This window comes from Lactuca saligna, chromosome 4 (assembly GCF_052625555.1).
Source record: "Lactuca saligna cultivar CGN05327 chromosome 4, ASM5262555v1, whole genome shotgun sequence".
Classification (NCBI taxonomy): domain Eukaryota; kingdom Viridiplantae; phylum Streptophyta; class Magnoliopsida; order Asterales; family Asteraceae; genus Lactuca; species Lactuca saligna.
Window position 1 is genome coordinate 243739830 of NC_136420.1, and position 7052 is coordinate 243746881.

Below are 7052 nucleotides of genomic sequence, written 5' to 3' on the forward strand. Positions count from 1 at the left end.
TGACGATGACATCCCAAACGTTTTAAGATGAACAAAAATACGCTCCTTCGAAAATGTTTTAACAACGTATTTATCGTGTTTTTCTGGGAACAAATTCCGCAACATTTTTATGAAAAGAAGTACTCTGATTTTTACAAAGCACAAACAAAATCGGTCTTTTCTGGCCGTGATTTTGGGGATGTCACACCTGGCCATTGGGGACTCCACTGTTATCGAATACTATACTCGTATTAAGTCCATATATGATCTTCTTCGCAACATCGGTGCAAGGTACGAAACCTTGTGATCTATACCCTAAATGGTTTGTCTCCAAAGTTTGCTCACATCATGACCATACGTCATTAAAAACCTTTTCCAACATGTTTGGAAATATGATCCATGCTCACTTTGGAAGAACGTGCCATGATCAAAGATCAAAACAGGATTGTACCGACTCCGCACCTTGATAACTCATCTGCCCTGATGATTCTTAACACCGAAAATCAGCCTCCACCCTCCGATAATTTCATTCGTGGATCCTCTCCTGGTGGCAGGGGCGGCGGTCAAAATTAGGGATGGCAAAAGAAACCGAACCTGATAGTTAAAACCGAAAACCGAAATATTAGGGTCAGGTTTGGGGTCGGTTAATCGGAGCCGGGATTGGGTTTGGTATACTTTTAGAAAATTTTCACGGGTTTGGTTACGGAGATAGTAAACAAAATACTCGTCCCGATTACCCGAAACCGAAACCCATTACTTGAAACCATTCATATGATTATATATATATATATATATATATATATATATATATATATATATATATATATATATATATATATATATATATTTCTTTAAGTTATCTTCTTTGTTGTGAACGATTAAAAAAAAATTCTTGAGATAGTTTCCTGTTTATTTGTAATGCTAGTGTTTTGACATTTTTATTCATAGTACTTAGAGTAATAGTGATATTATGGTTTATGAATGTGTCACACCCGAAAACCGGAACGGCGGAAACGTTCTGGGGCAGAGGACATCATGTACAGTATCACAACAAAGCATAATAGTAAAAAAGCATCAACATTATCCATTGCATTAGTAATATAATTAAATACAAGTGCGTTTTGTATAGTTTATAAGACACCACAAATATGAATCAAAATAAGAGATGAGTCTTGAATGTGCTCTGTCACAACTAGAAATTTTAATGTCTTGTAATCACTATACTCAAGTAAATGTTGAAATCAAAAACTCAAAAGCATGTATGATGCTTACTCAATGGAAAACTAAACCCCAATTCACTACATCAAGCAATTGGAAAACCCTAGAAGTTCTTGTTAAGTCCATTTTGGACTAGAACTTCCTTATTGGATCCAAATGGACCAATAAGCTTCCAATTGGACTATCATGGGTTTAGAACCCTAATTGGGCTCTAATTGGACCCACATTCATTTATTTCAATATTATGGGCCATATTGGGCCTAGAATGAAATAAATTGAAAGCTTTGATCCATGATTAACCCAATCTAGCTTATTAAAACATAAAAATCACAATTTTATTTTATAAGGCCAATAAATACCTAAGACTAACTCTAATATTGGGCTTAGGAGCAAAAAGCCTAAATTTTTCCTTCCTCCTTCCATGTTCTCGGCCCAAAGCAAGCCCAAGAGAAGGGTTTGACTTTCTCATGCCACATCACTTTTATCTTTTGGACTTCCATGCAAGAGACTCATGTCTCCATGCAAACCTCACCTCAAACATCATTTCTTCTTCCTCTCTCTCTCACTCTCGGCCGAGCAACACCCACACACACACACCCCTCTCACAAACACTCTCTAGATCACTCAAGGCTTCTTTCTTCTTCTCCATCCAAAATCTCGAGATTTAGGGAGCATTCAAGGAAGTTCTTCCACAAAAATCATCATCTAAGGTAAGGTTTTGCTTGGATCTATGACTTGTATTCCTTGTTTTATCAAAATCCCTTCCTAATCCATGCAAAAATCGTGATCTTGCACTCTAGAAAACTCCATAAACTCGAAAACTTCATCAAGGAGTGCAAAGGCCAAAAATCACTTCATTTCTTCCATTCTTTCTTCAAAAAACCGAATCAACACCCAAGGTGAGTTTCATACCCCCTTATTTTCAGTTTTCATAAGTTTTTGTGGGGGAGAATACAAGCAAAGGTGTAGATCCATCATTATGTGTATGTTGTGGTTGATTTCTATGCTTATATGTATGTTTTGTATGATTTTGATGCTAGATCTAGTTATGAAATGCTAAAAAATGAGATATGTATTTTATTATAGCATAAAATATACCACTACATGCAAAGTATACTAAGAAAAATAGCCAAATGGCTTGACAACACTTAATTTGGGCTAAAAACTCATTTTTTTTTGACATAAAATGTTGAAAATACAAAGTTAAAGGGCCTAAAATGAATTATTTCGAAATCTGATGGGTGAGATGAGTCAAAACAGTTTACATTATGTATTTTCTGAAAATATACTATTTGGAGGGTTAAAAACATAAATTCCAAGCTTAATGGGCTAAAGATGACATTTTCGGCCCAATGAGGCCCAATATGCGAAATTTTCTGTTTTGGAGGGCCAAAACTGCATTTTTCTGTAAAACAGTGGACTATAAGTGATCCAAGTCCTTTTCAAAGGTTTAGAATGCTTTTTAAATTTAAAGGGGACTAAAGTTGCAAAAAAATTTCAATTTGGGCCAAAATTGTCAAACTTGCGAAAAGATGGGTTATAACCGAGAAAACTGAAATTTCAAGGACTTAAACTGTCTTCAATGAAAAATATGCTAAAAAATATTAATTTCAATAATTTTTGATATTAAAATGTCAAGAAAATCGATTTAAGGACCAAACCGGAAAGTTTTAAATAAAGGATTGAAAAAGTAAATTTTTACAAATAATGCGGGGCTGAAAACAGAAAAATTCTCAAGACTAGTTCAATACATGCAATTTGATCAAATGATGGTACCACAACTATCGACGAAATACAATACATTACAACACCAAAAGTCGTTGTCAAACGAATTGGTTCGGTCTCGAACCAATAAAAATCCGAAACTACTAACACGACGACACTATGACATTACGACATTACGATTCATAACTAATAACGATTGGGAAGTCACTATACATGCGAGTGTGCACAGACGTCTACGCACCACCTTTGGGCCCCAAAAGTGTAAAATCTTGTTTGTTGAGCCTAGCTAGCCCAATGACCTGATCTTAAGGCCCGAAGACCTCTCTCTCTTACGAAGTGTTGGGTTTTACCGATCCGACATAACATAAAAGGACTTTCAATGGCAAACAAGCTGCTGGTCCCCAAGGGTCCTTCAGTGCTGCTAGTAAAGTCGGGAACTCACGATTGCGGGATTGGGCTTCAGGCCCTTCGCAATTGCAATAGTTTTGAACGACGCGGGGAAATACCGAGGGTTTCGCACCTTTTCTCCTTCCTTCCGGTCGTGGGACTACACAAGTCCGGGAGGATTGAGTTGTGTGAATAATTATGAGTGACGCCTAAGGGATCGCTTGTAAGGTTGTCGATGGGACGTTTTCATTAACGCACGTCACAACACTTCACCACCCACTGTACTCGCAATGCCTCCGGAGCTCAACGATTACCTCTAACGCAACGAAACAACAGTATACAAACTAAGTAAAGCAAAGTGATAGGAAAACGTCGGGTTTTCTTAGGGTTTTCAACAAGTACAATTATGAATTACTGGTCGAATTTCACAACTCTTACGCTTACATCTATAGAATTCAAACAAGCATACTCATGGATCTTCGCATATTTTTACACTATTCTATTTTTAGAAAATATTGGATTTTCTGATGGTTTTCAAACAATACATTGGATTTCAAACACTACTTATGAACTCACCAACATTTCATATGTTGACGTTTTTCAAAATACTTGTATTCTCAGGTAACAGATAAGGTGAAGGATGATTTGTACTCTATGACGTTTTGCTGTGGTTTAAGTAGTATCAAACAGTTATTTTTTTTTTTTGAGAATGTAATGTTTTGAACAATGTAATGAATGTAAACGCTACCAGTTGTATCATTCCAAATGTTGGTGATGTATAATGTTATGTTTCATGTATATGCATTGTGATGGTATTCAATGAGTCACGATAGCCCTCGGACGTTTCCGCCGTCCGGTTCGGGGGTGTGACAGGTTGGTATCAGAGCTTTGTTTATAGTGAACTAGGATATCTAGCCACACATGGATATGCAACTATAAACCAAAAAGAGGGACTAACATAACTCTGAACAAAACAAGTAAATAAAACAACCTTGTTTGCACTAGGAATAGGAGCCTAACGCCGAACCAAACAAAAATAATACTAGTGTCTCGGTTAATTCAGGACTGTTCTTAGTGGTACCAAGGAGTGGATGTAGCATGATCAACTACACTCTCTCCAAAGTATAACTAACACACGTTCTGATGAGATCGGGATTTCTAGGGAACCTAAAACTATACCTCTACCACCGAAAAGAGAACGCCTACTTGATCTATGCGATAATTGTAGCATCCTAGGAATAACGTTAGCATAATTACACACTCTCGCAGACCGCATGGCTGGTTTTCATCACCCTGGAGACCCCTATTTCCCTAACCAAGGGAACAACGGATGGTTAGAGGAGGAGCCCGAGGAAGAGCCCAAGGAAGAGCCTGAGGAAGACCCCGAAGAGGAATCTGACGGGGAACCGGAGGCCGAAGTTGAGGGCGAGCCTGCCGAATCAGAGGAAGATGAAGGAAGCCTCGAGGAGGATGCTGATGATAGTGACAGGGGTGATTCGGATGCGGAGTCCGAAGTCATCGACCCCCTTACCCGATCAGGGTGCCTACCTATCGAGTAGGCCCCACTGGTCCTACACCTCCCTGGGGTATTGATCTTTGGAGATGGAGCAGACAGCAGGGACAACGACCCCCGTACGGCATGTCACGAGAGTTCTTTGACCTGAGAGACGGAGGACCGGCTGATCGAGCCCTTCCAGTCATGGTGAAACGGTTACGGAATACGGGCGACCTTGCCCAGGACACTGTGGATCAGGTGCGCCAGTTGAGGACTAGGTTCGAGCGTGCGGAGCAGGAGACGCGTGACGTCCTTCGAGAGTTTCACATGAGGCAGGTTCGGTGGGAGTCTCGACTCCGGGACGCGGAACGCTTGGTGGCTCGTCTTCAGGGAGCATCCACATCCTCAGCACCACCTCCGGACACAGCTCATCGCGGTTAGGGATAGACTTATCTTAGTAGATCGTTAGGAAATATGCTATGTACTCCGACTCTATGTTTAAGTGACTACACTACTCATAGAGTCGTTATGCTGTCGAACTAGTATCACTCATGTATGCTCCTACGAGCAAATTTTCAGGTATCAAATGTGGATAATATTAATAAATTTTTACGTGTTTTATTACGATATTGCAAATTGCTATGTGTTGAGAAATTATTATTGATTGGTCAATGGTAGTAGTGTTTAAGTTCGTACCATGCGCCTAGTCAGTAGGATCACGACCTCACCGAAACAACATACCCTCAACATCTTTCCGTATTGTGACAGAAAGATGCCTCCCCGACCTGCTCGCGGAAACCCAGGACCAACCCCACCTGAAGTTGACTCAGCCGCTTTCCAGGCAGCTGTATCTGCAGCAGTCACTGCAGCGATTGCACAAATTCAACAAGGGAACAATGGAGGAGTCAATGGGCAAGGAGCCGGAAGTTCAAACAATGGAATGAATCAAGGACCCACCAAGACATGTACCTACAAGGACTTCACAAACGCCAAACCACGAACTTTTAATGGCACTGGAGGGGTGATCACTCTTAAGCGATGGATCGAAAAGGTGGAGTCGGTATTCGAGATATGCGACTGCCCTGAGCACATGAAGGTGAAGTTCGCAGCCTGCACTTTTGTGGATCAAGCACTCACCTGGTGGAACGGACATGTAGAATCCATGACACTCCCTGTAGCCAACTCTATGCCGTGGACAGAGATGAAAGAAATGTTAATGGCAGAGTACTGCCCACGAGGCGAAATACAGAAGATGGAACAAGAGCTATGGAACCTCACTGTGCAGAACGCGAATATCGATGCCTACATATCGAGATTTAGCGAACTATCTCTGCTGTGCCCGGGTATGATCGCCTCGGAAGGAAAGAAGATTGAGCGATTCATCTGGGGACTCACATCACCAATTCAAGGGAATGTGATAGCTGCAAACCCCGAAACATTTGACAGTGCAAAGAGATTGGCAAAAAGGTTGTACGACCATAACAACAAAAAGGGAGAGAAGCCAGTGGAGGCTGAGAAGACGAAGGAATGAGATGGCAAGAGGGGAAAGAACAATAAGAGGAAGGGGCGCCAGGGCCCCGACACCTCCAAGAAGCAGCAGACAGTGACGGTTAATGCTGTTACCACATCGGTTCCAGCCGCACCACATGCTCCAACCTCAGCCACTTCAAATGCTTCCAAACCTTATTCCGGTAATCTTCCCAAATGCAACAAGTGCGGTTTCCATCACTATGGAGAATGCAAGGATTTTCAGTGCACCAGTTGCAACCGAAGGGGTCACACCGCAAAGTACTGCAAGGCTTACCCTCCCCATAACCAAAATCAGGGAATCAACAACAACAACCCTCGCAACAACAACAACGCCCATGCCAGCGACAATAGCGCAGGGCCTAGCTACACCTGCTTCGGATGCGGGAAGACTGGACACATCCGCCGAGACTGTCCCAACAACAACAATTTAAGAAATGGAGGAACAGGAAGGATGTTGACCATGGGTCAGAGTGAGGCTATTCAAGACCCCTCTGTTGTTACCGGTACGTTTCTCTTAAACCACGCATATGCATGCATCTTATTTGACACCGGAGCGGAGCGAAGTTTCGTAAGCAATAAGTTTAAGCACTTATTAAAACAACTTCCCCAAAAGCTAAATGAAGCCTATACGGTGGAAATGGCCAATGGGAAAACCGAATCCACTGGGGAAATCTACACCGGATGTACCCTAACTCTTAATCAACACGTTTTTCGAATA